This window comes from Rattus rattus, chromosome 3 (genome assembly GCF_011064425.1).
Source record: "Rattus rattus isolate New Zealand chromosome 3, Rrattus_CSIRO_v1, whole genome shotgun sequence".
NCBI lineage: Eukaryota > Metazoa > Chordata > Mammalia > Rodentia > Muridae > Rattus > Rattus rattus.
Window position 1 is genome coordinate 59617414 of NC_046156.1, and position 17674 is coordinate 59635087.

The 17674-nt window shown below is 46.3% G+C and overlaps 1 long non-coding RNA gene and 1 other non-coding gene across 2 annotated transcripts; both read right to left on the reverse strand.

Annotated features, from left to right (window-relative positions):
- Positions 1–1316: 1316 nt before the first annotated feature.
- On the reverse strand, positions 1317–5704 carry LOC116895394. Its single transcript, XR_004387272.1, has 3 exons — positions 5598–5704; positions 1552–1679; positions 1317–1440 (listed from the first exon to the last, which is right to left on the reverse strand). It is a non-coding gene; the product is annotated as an uncharacterized LOC116895394 (long non-coding RNA).
- A 4726-nt stretch (positions 5705–10430) lies between these two features.
- Trnaq-cug lies at positions 10431–10502 on the reverse strand. Its single transcript has one exon. It is a non-coding gene; the product is annotated as a tRNA-Gln (tRNA).
- Positions 10503–17674: the final 7172 nt, after the last annotated feature.

Below are 17674 nucleotides of genomic sequence, written 5' to 3' on the forward strand. Positions count from 1 at the left end.
GTAATCAGTAGAACAGCCACAGCAGGCGATAAAACCTGCAGCTCTTAAAGAAGTTAGGTGTGAACACATCTCTGATACTGAGGAAGGGAGCATGTTTACAAACAGTGGTCCATTTTGACAACCATGAAGTTCAGCCTTCACTATTACAGGCTCCCCTGAGACAGAGCAGCTGACAGAAATGCTTCCCGGTGTCCTAAGCCAACTTGGTGTAGACAGTGTGACTACTTTAAGGAGACTGAATGAAGCTGCCCAAACAATCTGCAGATGGAAAAGCACCATTTCCTACTGGAGAGGAGGAGGAGGAAGAGAAGGAAGAGGAGGAGGAGGAGGAATTAGTAGTAGTAGTAGTAATAGTAATAGTAGTAGTAGTAGTAGTAGTAGTAGTAGTAGTAGTAGTAGTAGTAGTAAGTGGTGGTAGTAGCAGTAGTAGTAGCAGCAGCAGCAGCAGTAGTAGTAGTTCCAGTTCTTGTGGAGAATTTTGATGAGACTTCTAAGAATCAGACAAACTGAACTGGGACAACTTCTGAAGGACTCACAGAAGTTATAGGAGCTGCTATTTTAAATCATGACCACTTTGAAAATTCTATGGATCTGATAAAATCTAGATCTCTAACATTCTAGCCCAGGCCAACTGGATACTTCCACACTTTTTTTGTGTGTGTATACAATTCATTCTGTGTGGCAAATTAAGCTGAAGAAGCCAGGGAGTAAAGTTTAAAAAAGATAATAAAATGCTTGGCCTAGTAAAAAAGGAGAAGGGGGAAGAGAAAATGAAGGAGGAGGAGGAGGAAGAGAAGAAGGAGAAGGAGGAGGAGGAGGAGGAGAAGGGGAAGAAGAAGAAGAAGAAGAAGAAGAAGAAGAAGAAGAAGAAGAAGAAGAAGAAGAAGAAGAAGAAGAAGAAGAGGTGGAGGAGGAAGTGGAGGAAGTAGAAGAAAAGGAAGTAGTGGAGAAAGAAGAGGGGGGAGGGGCAGCAAGAGGAGGAAGGGGTGAGGAGGGGGAGGAGGAGAAGCTATCATTAAGAAACCCAGAGGCAGAGCTGGAGAGATGCTCAGTGGCTAAGAGCACATACTGCTCTTGAGAGGACATACATTTGGATCCCAACAGCCATGTCAGGTGACCCACAACTGCCTCTAACTCCAGCTCCAGGGGTATCCACTGACACTGGTCTCTGCAGACTCATGGTGTACCCATGCTACCCCCACACCATATACTTTAAAATCATAAAAATAAATTTAAAAAGCCAACTGAACAAACACCAGAAGCTGGAGAGAGGGCTCAGTGTTAAGAGCACATGCTGCTCTTGAGAGGACCCAGGTTCAGTTCCCAGAACTCACCTGATGGCTCACAACCACCCACAGTACAGGCTCCAAGGGATGCAGCGCTCACCAGGATGACCCACTCTCTTCAACTTGGCTCTACCACTGACCCTTTGCCGCTTCCCTAAAAAGGTCATGAAATTAGGAATCCATTGAGAAGCCAGTCCACTCATGACGTCAGAGCTCCCTGACTGACTGTCTCTGTAACTGCTGGTGCACCGAGCGCTTCACTGACCTCAGCACTCTCAATCCACGGACTTTGAAGGGGAGTTGAGTGTTGGTCACCAGGGACAAGGAGGCATCGGAAGAGACGGGGAGATTTTCATCAGAGGATGCAAAGCTTCAGTTTCACAGAACTGACTTCTAGAGACCCAAAGGACAGCATTGGAACTGCAGTTAATGTTTTCTACTCAAAATATGCAGACATTAGGTCAAAGTGTTCTCAGCAATACTTATACACAATGCAACAGAAAGGATAGACAGACTGGGCTGGGAGAAGGTTCAGTGGGTAGAGGAGCTTGCCAACAAGCCATGACAACCTGGAACAGTGGAAGAAGAGAACCGAGTGCTTCAAGTTACCTTTGACCTCCGCACACATGACCACAGGCATACATAATAAGTAAATAAATAAATAAAGGTAATAAAAAGTCAGATATACTAATAGCTCCCTGTAGCAATAGTTCATCATATATACACATCATATATATATGTATGTATATGTCAGAGTAGATATATTGTCAATATATTCAATTTCAATATAAAACCTTTCCAAGATAGTTAAATATTGACAATACAAAGCATATAGCAGAGATACAAAAATCCATACACTGAATGTGGGATTTGGGGAGTTTTTGTATGCTTTAAAAAAAATCTGTTTACTTCTCCAATGGCCTCAGGAGGAAGGAGGAGGAGGAGCAGAGGAGGAGGAAGATGAAATACCACCCCTCTCGATTTTAACTTACTAGGGGGAAGTGATTAATGCTTTGTCAACCTTAGTCAGACTCCTTCTGAGGTCACCGTGCAGAAAGGCCATGCCGCCTGCGCTTGCACTGTCAGAGCCCTATCTGCCTTGACCTTTGATTCTGAAACCTCAGCTGCTCTAACCTCGTGGTCCACACTTGTATAAACCCTTTTCCAATCTTCTACTTGGGTTCACTGGTCCCTGGTCATTTAGAGTTGCGTAGAACCCACCACCATCATCATCATCATCTCTTCATCATCAGTGTCAACACATGGAGTTGTTCAATATGATCCCTTCTCACGGCACACCCTGACATCATACACACAGCTTATTTTAAAGCCTTAGTGGGCTACACCGCCTTGAAATGCGTGAAGCGGAGCCACTTAGCGACCGTCTGGCTCTTATTCAATAAGGGGAAATACTGTGTTATCTGTTAAGCCATCCAGCGTATCCGACATCCTACCCCATCCCACTATTGGGTTTTTCAAGTCCTTAAGCCAACCGCTGTGAGTGACCCTTCTCTCTCTCTCATGGCGCTCTCATGAGCAATCTCTGTCCGAACGCTGCAGCTCCTATACAACACATGCATTAACCAGTTAGAGATGCCAAAAAGAAGAGACGCTTCAATTCCTTGCCCACAGCAAGGTCAGCATGTGGAAATCTGGAAACCTTCTACTCTTAGCCTAGACTATTCATTCTAATAAGCATCCCACATGACACTCTCCTTCCTGTGAGGCCACTGCCTGCTGCCCAGATGCTAAGTTGTCGCGCGCCCAATGTCCCGCCAGCAAGAACGATGCGCGGCAACAGGATTCTTCTGCGAACAAGCCTTTACTGTGTTACAGCTCTCTTGAACAGGGACAGGGGACCACGAGCGGCAAAGTCGCTCGCCTTATATACACAACAGTATGCTAATAATCTCTCAGGGATTGGTGGGGCACGGATCACCCCACTATCACCCCACTACTTGTCCTCCAGGGATTGGCGGAGAATGAATCACCTCACTAGCATGTACCGCCCCTCATTAGCATATTAACGGTCAACTGACACCAGGTGCAAAACCTGCGCATGCGCAGTACCGTTGTTCACCACTGGAGGGCGCCATACACTAAGTCACATCAGGTCTAGCCTCTCCCCTGGGTGTTTCTCCTCTCTTCCTGCTCAGTCAGGCCTGGTCCCTGAAGGCTCCAGATGATAGAGGACAGCAGGACACCAGGACAAAGGTCCCTTTCCTGGTGGAGTATCATGTGAGCTGGGTACCTGGAGGCATCTTGGGGTAAGGAAGTCCTGTGGCCACTTCACCCAGCTGAGCTTTAAGATTAGATGCTCAGCTACCCTGTGCCCTTGTCAGTTGCTCTTGGTAGCCCTACCTGAAGGCTGTCAGGGCCACCCTGGGTAAGGAGGGCCTTTAAATTCTGTCTGAGGAAGAAGAGTGCCTCTCTCCCTTTAACTGACCTTAACTGCCCTAATTGGGTCAGCTGTCATGCTTGAGTTTCAGTTGGAAAATTGAATTCCCTAAGGTAGGAAAGAAAGGAAAATACATAATTAAAGCCCAGTGAATAAAAGGTTACTAGAACATTGACAGAAGCTAGGCGATGGTGGTGCATGCCTTTAATCTCAGCACTCAGGAGGCAGAAACAGGCAGGTCTCTGTGAGTTCAAATCCAGGCTGCTCTACAGAGTTCCAGGACAGCCAGGGCTGTAGAGAGACACCCTGTTCTGGCTAGAATATAAACACACCCTTAATACTCACCTTTAATCCCAAACAATGAAGGTAAAGTTAATTCGTAGAAGGAAACCCCCATGTTTGAAAGTGATGTCTAATTGAGTGGCAGAAAGTGACAGATCAGAGAAAGATTTGACAGACTAGGAAACGGCCAACACTCATGAGAAGAGAGGGGAAAGGGGAGATACTTAAGGGAGAGACAGACAGCACAGGAGGAAGAGGGCACAGTACAAGAACACAGGAGAGTTCATGGACAGCAATGCAGTAGAGTTGAGGGGGAGAGTAGAGCTGCAGAGAGGGAGAAGGAGGCAGTTTAACTGGGAGAGTTGTGCAGAGACACATTGAAGAGAGAACAAGCTAGACACAGGTAAAGACAGATGAGCAAGGGAATGAGAAGAAGCCAGAGGATTAGAAAAGAGTGCTAGAGTTAGTTTGAAGCCAAGCCGAGCAATTCAGAGGCAGAGAGAAAAGCCGGTTTGAATCAGTCAGCGTGGAGAATGGTTTGAGTCAGAACGCTGAGTTGACCAGCCAGCCGGAACTCAAAAGAACTAGGAAGAGGTGGACTTATGTAGCAGTAAGTCTCAGGCTGAAAACATTCTAGTCCTGGACTAGACGGAATGGAGACTAGAAGCCTCCAGGACTAGGCCTAGGTTAGCAGAGGGAGTTGGAGAACCCCCAGATGACATTACATCATCAGGCCAATAAAAGTTACTTTAAAACAAACAAAAACCATTGACATGCTATATGCTATATGCTATGAAAATATCTCCTGAATTTTTCAAAAGTAAGTTCTTGGCCTTGTACAATAATTTTAATTGTTAATTATACTACATTGGGTGGGTTTCTGGAGACCAGTAGACTGCAAGAGTTCTTGTACTCTGCAGGTTTTTTCTTTGAATACTACCCCTGCAGTAGTCAGGGTTCTCTAGAGGAATAGGACCTATACGACGAATACACATATATACACACATGTAGTTTATTTTTTGGCTTATGTTAAAATAGTGACCGTAACTATCTCACATCCGAGGGATCAAGAACTTGTAGTGGAGGTTGGGTGCTGTGGCATTTCCAATCTGGTTACTCTTCCCTGTTTACTTGACTGGATTCACAGCCACCTAGAAGACACACTTCTGGGTTTGCCCCTGAGGGAGTTTTCTAGAGAGGTTTTAATGGGAAAATGGAATATCCAGAAGGTATGGCCCAGATTGAAAGTGGATTTTCCCACCTCAAAAGATCCAGATTGAAAGTAGGTCTTCCCACTTCAAATGCCCATCACGGGTGTATCTAGCCACTTTGGATTTTGGTTCATTCCAGATGTAGTCAAGTTGACAACCAAGAACAGCCATCCCACCACCCAATTCTGGGCCCTTCCTGCTCTTCTAGCTCCTCCCTGTGTGGCTGTCTAAACATGGCCTGTGAGTACAACATGAAGGTCGGTCATGAAGGACTGTCTACTGTGGGGTACTGTCTGGAGAGACTTTTCAGGTTCTTTTTGTACCCAAATTCCAGGATCCAGAGTCCACCGCTGCCTCTAAGTCTTCATCCCCATCTCATTACTAAGTTGGGCCTATCGGTTCCTGCTGTTGACGTCTCACCTGCTGGACTTAGAATTTCAAGCTCCTTTCAGTGTGAACTGGTGAATTCTTTACACTCCAAGAGCTCAGCACACGCACCCGCCGAGCTTCGTTAACTTAGAGGCCAAGCTCTCTCAGAGGCCAAGTTCTCTAAATAAGTAGAGATTTTCGTCTGTGTGGATTGGGCAAAAGAGCGGCAGAACAGGTGCTGCTTTATTCCATTTCCACCAGGACGAAGGTCACCGCTTGTCAACCATTTGCCTGTCAGAGAACCAAGAGTTTAGCTCTATGTCCACATACCTCCCGCCACCCTCTGCTCCTGTTTTCACTGCAAATATTAAAAAATAATTGTTTTAATTCTTTATAACTTATTTGGTTTAAACTTTGAAAATACACACAAAGTCAAAATAAATGGATTGTAAAGTAAAACTCCAAGTCATCCTTGGCAGCACAGTGAGACTGGATCACACTGGACTTAACAGAGTCAAAAATAAGAAAGAAAGAAGGAAAGAAAGGAAGGAAGGAAGGAAGAAGGAAGGAAGGAAGGAAGAAGGAAGGAAGGAAGGAAGAAGGAAGAAGGAAGGAAGGAAGGAAGGAAGGAAGAAGAGGAAGGGAGGAGGGAGCCTGTAGTCAAAAAAGTAGTCCCTTTGCAGGGCAGAACCATAACATACCCTCAGAAAAGTTCATCCACTGCTGATATGGATGGTTTCAACGAGGTTTTGGACTTTTGATCTGGGGCTGTATCTGTCACCTACTTTGAACTGATGTCATGGTTAGATGGAACTGGAGAACCTTAGGGGAGAAGATGATCTTTCTTTATATTGGGGAGAGACAGCTCAATGTCTTCCTCAACCTGGGTCTGTCACCTAAGAACACCCAGGAAGTGTTCTATGAAAGAGGTCCTTGGGGATCAAAATGCCACTAAGGGAGCTAACAAGATGTCTTAGCCACTAAGAGTGTTTGCTGCTCTTGTCAAGGACCAGAGTTCAGTTCCCAGCATCCATGTAAGACCGCTCAGAACTGAGGTAACTCCATCACCAGGGGACCTGACTCCTTCTTACACATAGATACAAATAATAAATATTAAAGTAACAGGTTCCCACTTTACTCTTTCCAAGTTTTAATTCTTAAGAATCTCCAAATTAGAGGATGTGAAAACTTTCACAAGTGCGTATTCATTTAAACCTTACGAGTGTTTGAACCAAATCTTCCTGGAAAATGTAAAGAAAATGCTGTCTAAAATGGCAGTGTGCCTACCACCTCATTGGTGACCTTAACCTGGGGGCGGTGTGAAGCGATACAGTTAGAGAGGAAACAGCAGGTGGAAGGAAGAGTGGATCCGGAAAATATGAGGGCAAGGAATTGGGGGCGGGGGAAGACAGGGACGGCCATGAATGTGTAGAGAGCACTATTCTCTCCTTAAGTCCAATACCCTGCTCCTGACCATTACTCTGGGTGGCATGCCAAGGACACAGTGTGATCTGGAGGAGCTGTTTTGGGAAGCTCTTGGGTGACCGGGTCATCGAGATTCCAAGCACGAACTCACACACCGTTGTGCTCCCCGCCCCCCGGGGATGGGGGTGCAGCAGCGTGGAGGCTGCAGGCACCAGGAGGCAGAAACAGAATGTAGCTACCTGAGTGCCTACACCTTCTCCTACTCTCCTCTCTAATAAGGGCAGCCAGGGCTTTTCTTTGAACACACCTCTAGGCGGGCTTCTCTGGGAACCTACCCAAGTAAAACCACATTTTGTGTGCTTTCCCGGGGACTTTTTCCTGGGGACTCCGCAGGCAAGGAAAAAAGCTCTCTGTGGTTGTGAAATTCCTAAAATTTTAACAGTTGATTTTGGGGCTGGAGAGACGGGAGCACTGACTGTTCTTCCAGAGGTCCTGAGTTCAATTCCCAGCACCCATGATGACTCACAACCATCTGTAATGGAATCCGATGCCCTTTTCTGGTGTGTCTGAAGACGGCTACAGTGTATTATTTAAATAAATCTTTTTTTTTTTTAAAGTTAATTTCGCCTTTTGTGGCAGGACATTGCCTGTTTGGGGTTCACCCAAAAGATAGGGCCAAGAGAATACACATTCTTCCCCATCTTTTCCTGTAGCCCTTTCTATGTTGACTATCTTCGTCGTCCTCCCACCTCCCCCACCTCACCACACTGTCTCTCAGGAAAAGACAGTGTGTCAAGGAGGACTGGGGTTGGACCCTAAGCAGTGGGGAATGTTACAAGGGGAAGGCAGAAAGGAAAGCACAAAAATGAAGGGGGAAGGAGGGATTGGAATCAGCGAATCAGATCCTGCTCCGGAAAATCATTGGAGGCCACTTGAGGGTTGGGACGTGGACAGCTACAAAAAAAAAAAAAGCAAGGAATGCTTAGGGCAGGGATTTTCCATCACAACAGAAAGCTCCAGCAACATGAACCAGGCTGGGGCCTTGCTAAGGGCCTAAAACGCCCTTCTTTGTGTCCAGTCCCATAAAAGTATTTGTTCTCATTCCAGAAGGGGAAAACCTAAAGAATAGGTAGTGTTGTGTTTTATAAAAAGAAAGAACCAGGAATATGTTTGGTAGAGTTGTGGTATGGTGAGGTGGAAGAGGGCGCCTCTGCCGGCCCATGCTGAGGCACCCCTTCCCCCTGAGGGCCGTCATATAGTATAGAATAGCTTATTTAGGGCATGGGGAGGGGAGTGAGCGGGTGAGGGGTGGATTTGCAACCCTACAGCCCATCAGAAGCTGCTCAGCACAGTGATTTCATGGTGTGGTGGTGCAAATGTTAGACTCCGGATCCAGCGATCCGTGTTTGAATTTCAGTGGGAAATTTCCCACTTAGCGGAAACCAAAGTTGCTGTCTTTCACTGTGAAGCCCGAACCGGGCTTGAAGGCGTACTCATTTTGTTTCCCTTCTGAGTCGGATATGATCCCGGTATCCCTGCTGCTTCTCCCTCCTGGTTCTTGCTCCTCAGGAGTCGGAGTCACAGAAATGCAGTTCTCCTTTGCGGGAGCTCCATGGAGAAAGTGGCTGGCCAGTTCTTCCTTGCAGGCCTAATTCCAGGCGTGTGCTATATATATGTTATATTGGTGGAGTGGCTGTGTTCTTTATACTCACCGAGTGCAAACCGTGGGAGTGAAAAGGGCTTTCCCAGACTCCAGCGTGTTTATTTCAAGTGTCCTCTTCGATGGCTAATCTTGGGTGGTCAACTTGACTATGTCAAGAAAGAGAGAGCCCCATGTGGGGAGTTGCCGAAACCAGATTGTCTGGTGGGCATGTCTGTGGATCATTCTCTGTAATGTTAATTGGTGTAGGACGGCCCAGCCCACATTGGATGGTTCATACCTTAGGCAGGTATGCGTGAGCTGAATAAGAAAGCTGATCCAGAGCCCGAGAGCAAGCCAGCAAGTAAGCTCTCTCCACACTTTCTACTTCCAGTTCCCGCCTTAAGGTCCCGTCTTGACTCCCCTCCACGATCTATGAAACAAAATAAACCCTTTCCTACTCTAGCTGCTTTTTGGTCAGAATGTTTTAAATCAGCAACAGAAAAGCAAACTAGAACAACCTCAAAATGTCTGCTCTGGAGCAGGCTGGTCCCCAACTCTGTAACAGGGAGGATTATCCAAAATCTATGGCAACTATTGTCTGTATTTTTTCTACCAGTGCCCTAAGGTATCCCGCAGAGATGGGGCAAGTAAGGGGCCTCAGGAAGCTTCTGGGCGTTTCTCTTTCTATCTCGGGAGCTGGCCTGCATCGTTACTTCGGATCTTCACAGACTGTGGGCCCCGGTCAGAGTCCATAGAGGAATGGGATGTTTACCCCAGCTTTCGGAACAAGAGTCCAGTCAGTTCCCACTGAGTCACGGGATGGGCTTCCGCGGGTAGCAGAGGAGCCAATGAGCACTACCGAGAGAGGGAAGCCGTTAAGTAGCCAGAGAGGTTCACTTTGCTGAGAAACACCAACCCGGATCTGAGGGGCTGAAGCGTTTTACTTGCAGTAAGGAGACCTTTCCATTCTGGCTCCTCAGGTTACCTGGGGGAGGGGACCGCCTTCTTGGCCAAAGCATTGGGATTTTTTTTTTTTTTTTTCAAATCTCGACCATCTCTGTGGCACCTCCCATTTCTTTTCAGGTCCCAGACTGAACTCTCTAAAAAAAAGTTATACTTTTCAGTATTTCGCAACTACCCAAAATTCCAACCACAGGGAAACAATTATTTAAATTTCTCCAGGCGCCTATACGTGAAGACTATTTAAACCTTCCTCTAACATTCCCACGGCCTTCTCCTACGGAGTTTTCCTGGGGCAGAGCTCTGGGGCTGAAGCTTCAGCTGCTGACTTCGGGCTAGTGGCCCGGGGAGGAGCCACTGCGATCTAAGCTCAGCTTTTGATCTCAGTTTAGAAAACTGCTGCGGCCTCTACTGGTTTCAATAGAATCTCAGAAGTTTAATGAACTGAAACGCATTGAAACTGCTCAAACCCAAGAAGGGCTAAGCTCGTTTAAATTCCCTTCAACAGATGCAGGGACAGGAGAGGGAGCGGCGGGTGTACGGGCAGCTAGGACGTGGTACGCTGCCTCGCGGGTGTGGGAGATCTTTCGTCCCCAGGTCACCTGAAAACATGGCAGACCTGAGGGTCGCGGAGTCGCGAGATGGCAGCGAGCCAGGCTGGTCGCAGAGGACAGGATATCCTATTGCGGTGTCGTGTTCAGGCAGCTACGGTGTGAACCGAGAGATAGGACGCAAATGCGGCAGGCAATTGATCTAGGGCAGGTGTGATGCCAGGGCCTGCTCCCCTTTCCTTCCTGTGCTAAGTCAGGGATATGAATGAACCGAAGGAAAATAGTTCCTGTGTGGACTAAAGAGAAAGGTCCCACCGAGATTTGAACTCGGATCGCTGGATTCAGAGTCCAGAGTGCTCACCATTACACCATGGAACCATATATATGGAGAGGCTTTGACTCACAGTAGGTGACCAAATCCATTTTCGACTTCCATCGTGCCCACGATTTCTTCATCAAGCACTTTTCTTACAGTCAGGATCAGAGCACCCTAATTCACAACCGGAAGAATCGCACACACGATCGTTCTGTTCCGCTCTTGGCGTGTGGGGTGTAGCGGGGTAAGTGGCTCTCAGAGAATGAGAAAGTGGACTTAACACTTTGGGAGCAGGGAAGTGCACGGCGGTTTGTTCCTTTATAGCTGGTCTCTTGTTCTGACTTCCAATCCCTTGCGCAGGCGCTCTCTGGCCCACCCCCGGAAAAGGTTTTATTTTGTTTGTAGTTTTTTCCCCTCCGTATTGTCCTGAAAGCTCTAATGATTTCTATCCCGATTTCTTAATTTCTCTTCCAATCCCCACCTCTTTACTCCTTCTTAGTCCTTGTCCCTCTCTTTCGTGCTCCTCAACCCTCGGCGCAGCCCAGGCCACAAATCATCGGGAAGTTGCAACCCTGGAAAGAAAGGAAGGCGGGCCCCCACTGGAGGAGCGTCGCAGCATCTCTGGTCAGAATGCTGTAGGGTCTGTGCAGGAAACGGGGCGAAACGATCCGGGCAGCCCTTCGAGCCAGGGCAGCGCTGGCCTAAGGTGAGTACGGGACTGAGTCAGAGGTAGGGTCTCAGTGACACTTCGCTGAATCGCCCGGAACTGCAAGATTGTGCTTGAGTACAGTGTTTCTTTCGAACTGGTGGCAGCTCCTCTCAGCGCCCCCTCGTGGCTACGTCAGCACGTGTACAGAGAGAGAACACGGGTCTTTGATGCCATTAAGATGAGGAGAAAACTGGGTGATACTTGCCACTTTAGAATGAAAAGGTCAGCAAACTACAGCTGAGATCGATGTAGGAGGGGGCCACGCGCTTCCGTCCTGGCGTCAGGTGGTAGTTGAGAAAGCATCTACATTTTACTATTCAGAACGTGGGCGGTTTCCCAAATACAGTCCTAGAGATCACGGGAAAGCGCATGACTGTGTCATGGACCCTTAAAACTGCTGCAGCTTAGACCTGCAAACATCGGATGGCACAGACTCTCCCACTCAGACCTCCACAGCTAACATCTGGCCACTACTAACTCTTTTTGTCTTTTGAGACACAGTCTCTTTGTAACAGCCCTGGCTGTCGTGGAACTTGCTTTGTAGACCAGGCTGGCACTGAACTCCCAGAGATTCTCTTGCCTCTGCCTCCTGAGCGATAGGATTAAAGGCGTTTGCCCCCACCCCCACCTACTAATTCTTTAATGGCGGACAGAGCTTTAGAGTCTGTGTGGGAGTAGACACTGAGGCCATGGATTTTCCTTAGACTGGGTTATATTAGTTTCAATAGGTGCTGAGGTTTGGATTATAAATCTTCAATACCCCTCGCTTCTCTAAGGTTCGTGTGAAGCCTAGGCTCCAGCCCTTTTGAGCACAGATTTCATCAAGGGAGTATTAGGAAACGAAGCCTGATGGGAGAAAGTGGGTCAGCGAGGGGCAACTTTGAATTGTATGCCTTGTACAGGTTTCTTTCTCTCGTTCTCCCTCTTCCCTCAGCTCCTGACGGCCATGGACCGAGTATCTCCACAGGGCCATATGCTCCCTGCTCTGACATGCATTGACTGTGGTAAAGATCCTGCCTCACCTTGGGTTGGCAGCAAGGTGCCAGCCAAGCACGGGCAGGAACCTCTGAGATCACCAGACCAAAGAAACCTTTTCATGCTTCGTTCTCAAAAAATAACAGCGGGGAATTGCAGCTGCGGTTGTTTTCTGGTCAATAGTGGTTGTCCTGGGGCAGCCTAGAGGAGTAGAATTTAATTTTTCTCAAATTATCCTTTTATTAAATGAGTACAAAGCAAATAGATTCATGTATTTAAAAAGAGAAAAATAAGAAAAAATAAGAAAGATGGCTCAACTGTTCCCAAATATGGAAATAATTTAATCTGGGAAGAAGAGTTTCTCCAAGGAGAAAGTCCTGAATATGTGACAGACACATATTCCTGGGAAGATCCAGGGAACACAGCTCCGACTTCCTGTGGCCGCTTGGAGATCAAAAGATGGTTTAGGCACGTGGCTAAGAGCCTCTATAGGAAACTCTCCCAGCCTTCTTCTACCCACCTCTCAATGCCACTGTCTTCTTATATTTGAGAAGTGGGACTTGAATTAATGATTTCATGATTGAACTTGATTTCCCACATTTATGATGACTTAGCTGCCCCCAAAACTCAGGACCATTGAAGAAGGGAGGCAGAAAGATCATAACAGCCAGTGGACAGGGAGGACCAGGCCAAGTGTCTTTGGGACATGACAGAACCCATGAATTCACAGTATCTGCATTTGCCAGACCAAGGCAGGCAGTGCTCTAGAGTGAAACGGGAAGGCCTTATGAGCCCCCATCCCTGGCTTCGAAGCTATTGGCAGTTGATAGCTTCTGGGGGAGAACAGTGCGGACCCTGGAGGTCTACCACACCCATTTGGATGGTTCAAAAACCCATGGGTATACAGGCAGCACAAATTAAATGCCATGAGATTAGAAAGAAAACAGACAATTGGGAGAGAGGGAGGAGTTGAGGATGGATCTGGGAGCACTTGGGGATGAATATGATCAAAATATACCATATTTGTGTGCGAAGTTCTAAAGAATAAAAGTGTTATTTTTTAAAATGACCCAGGGCTGGAGAGATAACTCAGTTGGTAAAGTGCTTCTGGAGTAGATTGAACTCCCAAGTTTGGATCCCTAGCAAAACACCTGACATGACAGTGTGCTCCCTTCCAGTGTTCCTAGAGTCGGGGTGGGGACAGACAGGACAGTCACTGGGGCTTGTGGACCAGCTAGTCGTTTGCAATAAGTGAGCTCCAGGTTCTCTGAGAGACTCAGTCTGAAAATCTAAAGTAGACAGCAATAGAGAGAAATATCTGCAAAAGTGGCCCTTTTATCTTGGGGTAACCAACAGCTGTCTGATTAGACAGACATGTGGCCCCCTCAGCAGGAGTGTATTCATGCCTCAGACTGTAAACTTAGCTACTCATGTCTGGGGAAGTCCCAGAGGAGTTACTACTGCCAGGTTCCTGAACTAATAGAATCTTAATGTTTTCTTTTTCTTTTTTAATGATTCATTTATTATATATAAGTACAGTGTATGTAGCTGTCTTCAGACACACCAGAAGAGGGCATCTGATCTCTTTACAGATGGTTGTGAGCCACCATGTGGTTGCTGGGAATTGAACTCAGGACCTCTGGAAGAGCAGTCAGTGCTCTTAACCACTGAGCCACCTCTCCAGCCCATCTTACTGTTTTCTAAATACCTGTCCTTATCCTCACAGGTAATCGTAGCTTTCACTCACCCCCACTTCAAACAAGCTTGTTTTTGCGAAAGATGGGGACAATTACAAAGATATGCAACTGGTGAAAATGAAGAAAGTTAGGGGCTATGGTGACATCTGGTAACATCTGTATCACAACCCCTACATTTAAGGTTCAACGGAGATTACAGAAAAGGGAGCAGAACAGTTGGTTGTGAGAAACAGAGGCTCGGGGTGTCTACTGTTAGACAGCATTCCCTAGACATGACAGAGAAGATGTACCCATGACTATCAATTTGGTTGCCAGAACAAGAGCAGCGTAATGACACCAGTTGACATGCCAAACACATCCCACATGGGCTCTCCCCTAGATGAAAAGCTACAGTAGCCAGTGGCTGCTGACAGAGGGAGGATCAGTTTCTTCCAGGAATGAGTGTTCATATAGGAGTTCCAATCCCAAGTGGTCATCCTAGCACAAACCTAGGAGCAAAGGTAACTTGGCTCAGTAGAATATGTGTGTGTGTTACATGTATATATATGTAACAACAATAAAGTAAGGGGTCATGAATCTTGAAAAGCAGCCACGGGTGGATGAGGAGTGTGGATGATATAGACGTGCTGTTCACATATAAAATCTAAACAAAATAAAAAAAAAAACCCTGCCTTTTACATTAAAAGAAACCTATTGTATATAATATCAGCGTAAGAGGCCCTTAGATCTGGCCAGTATCACAGCGATCAGAGCGTGAAATGTTATTGATTGGAGTATGAGGCACTAAGATGAATATTGTCCCACTCTCTCCTTCCTTCTACACACTCAATCCCCTCACAGCCCCTGCTCTGTAAGCTTGCCTCTCGACTTCACTAACTACTTAAGTGAAAGGTCATTACTAATGTGTTGTGGTAAATATTAATTGGGGGTTTCTGCCCCATCCTAGATAATTCAGTTCCCAACCCTTTTTATTTATAATAATCCTTAAAGTACTAGAGCTGGGCAGATGTCAGCCCTCTACGCTAATTTGCCTACTTCCCTGTCTGTAACCCTGAAATATCACTTGCCAGGTTCCACCTGGGCCACTGCTACTCCACCCGGCCAGTCCTCATGGCTACAAGCTCACAATCCACCTACCCAAGAGTCCCTTCTTCCATGTCTTTCTTCTCCCCTGTGGTCCCTGACTGAGACCCTAAGCCCCTGAACTGCAGCCCTGCCTACCTCTCTTCTGCCCAGCCGAGGTTTACACAACAAAAGGTGGTATAGTGAGAGCAACCAGGTCTTGGGGTATAACATTTGGCATTTGAATATAAGCAGCAGCACCTACACTAAGAACTAATTTTTACTGACATTCCTTAGGCGTTTCTCACCAAACCTACTGGAGCCAAGTTGAAGCAACAAAGTCATGAATTAAGAAAATAGTTCCCGAAAGTTCTTTTATTTCCTTGATTACATTCCTAGATTACCACCATATCTGCCATTTCACTCTGTGTACAACAATAGGAAATTCCTTAAATGTTTTTCAGCCTCGTACAAAATGTATACACACACACACACACACACACACACACACACACACACACACACACACACACACACACACCCCGAGAGGACAGAGAGGCAGGGAAGGGAGAGGGGGTGTATAAAATGGAATTGGAAGTGAAATTGTCTGTTCATAGATGATGTAATATAAAATACAGAAAGCCTTAAGGATTACACACATACACAAATTAAATTTAACAAAATGACAAGATAGAAAAATCATCAAACAAAAAAATCAATGTTTTATAACATTTATAACTTTTTACTATATAAAAATTTTTAAGATTTATTTATTTAATGTATATGATACACTGTCACTGTCTTCAGACACACCAGAAGAGGGCATCAGATCCCATTGCAGATGTGAGCCACCATGTGGATGCTGGGACTTGAACTCAGGACCTCTAGAAGAACAGTCAGTGCTCTTAACCACTGAGCTATCTCTCCAGCCCCATAAAATTTTATATATAACTTTACTATATAAAATTAATAAGTCCACTTATGGTAGCCTGAAATGAGTAAAACATGAGCCAAAAGACCCCAAAGATCCATATCACAGAACCTAGAAAATGTGAGGTCACCCCATGCTCATGAACAAGATATGCTGTCCCTTTGTACCAACAGTACTGCCAAGTGAGCGGTATTACCAGCAAGTGACCAACACTACTCAAAGTGATCGGCACGTTCAATGTAACCTCTCAAATCCCAGGGTTGGTTTTTTTTTTTTTCAGAAATAGAAAAAAAAAATTCATCTTACATTCACACAGACCCTCATGAGAGATTCAGAACTGCCCAAAAAGCATCCTCGGATCAAAGTAATATGTTGACATCAAAAAACAACCTGCAGGAGTTGGTTCTCCCCTTCCCTGTAGAGTCTGAGGACCAAATTCAGGTCACTAAGCTTGGTGGCAAGCGCCTTTACTTGTGGAACCATCTCCCTGGTCCAAAAGAAAACTATGAAAGAACCCCACTGGAAGTAAAGGACTTTGACCCGGGAACTGCCACAGAAGCAAAAGGTGAGGTGGGGACTGGAAGGATACAACAAAAGAAAGCCACAAAGCCTAGAGACGGTAGAAAGCACCTGGCAACCCAAGTTTGACCCTCACAGAGTTCTGGCACCCCCTGTGGTCGTTTCTGTGACCAGGACATACAGCTTTTGGAACATTCTTTCACAAGCAAGACCCCCTGCTGTCTACTCTGTAGGCCATCTCCAGACTGGACTGTTGTGCGGTTAACTGGGTTCACTCTTAGTGTAGGTTCCTACACTCATCCATGTAGGCTTCCTTACACAGCTGGCCATGGATGTGCTGCTCCTCCCTCCTCCTTCTGTGTTCCCACGTTATTGTCTCCCTAAGAAAGCTGACCTTAGTTGACTCAAGAAACCAATGTAAGGGGGACGCAGTTTGAGGATAAACCAGACACACCCCTCCCCCTACGGAGTGAAAATTCCTGGAGACTCAGGATATAATGATGTTTTGCTGGGGCAGACACAGGTGGATGTTTTGCTATAATACATGAAAGGAATGTAAATATGACCCTACAAGACCGGGAGCTCAAGCACTGGTTTGCTTTGCTCCACCTCGCTGGTCTTTGCTGACCATATGCATGTATTGGTTCACCCTGCATTGCATTACTGAGCTCCACTTGTGGGGGCTGCAGATCATAGAAACTCACCAAAGAACTTCTCGTGGTATTCCTGCGGCGTCCACAGACTCAGTTGAACGTCCAGGCTCAGTTCCTTCTGGATGGAACTGCTGTTGTGCACTCATATGGTCTCTGCTGCGTGGACTGGACTGCAGCTGCTGATTTGTGTTTGGTGTTTGCTACTGGACTAAACTTTGAACAACGAAGATTGGAATTGCCCCAAAGAACTATTTCTGAAAAGGTCTACTTCCCCATATCCTAATAACCTTTCTTTCCCACTATCTTTGGTGGGTGGTAGGGTAGAAGGTAGGTTGAACCCTTATTAAAGTAGCTTGCAAAAAAATATGTGCCTAATCCCTACTTGTATGAAGGGACAGAAAGCAAACACTGTAGTCTATGTATAAACTCCCCCACCACCACCAAAAAAAACCAAAAAAACAAAAAAAACAACAAAAAAAAAAACCCAACCAACCAACCAACCAAACAAACAAACAAAAACCCATATGATGATTTGCATATGCTCAGCCCAGGGAGTGGCACTATTAAGAGGTGTGGCCTTGTTGAAGTAGGTGTGTCACAGTGGGGATGGGCTTAAATAGCCTCAACCTAGCAGCCTTCAGATGATGTAGAACTCTCAGCTGTGCCTGCACCATGCCTGCCTGGATGC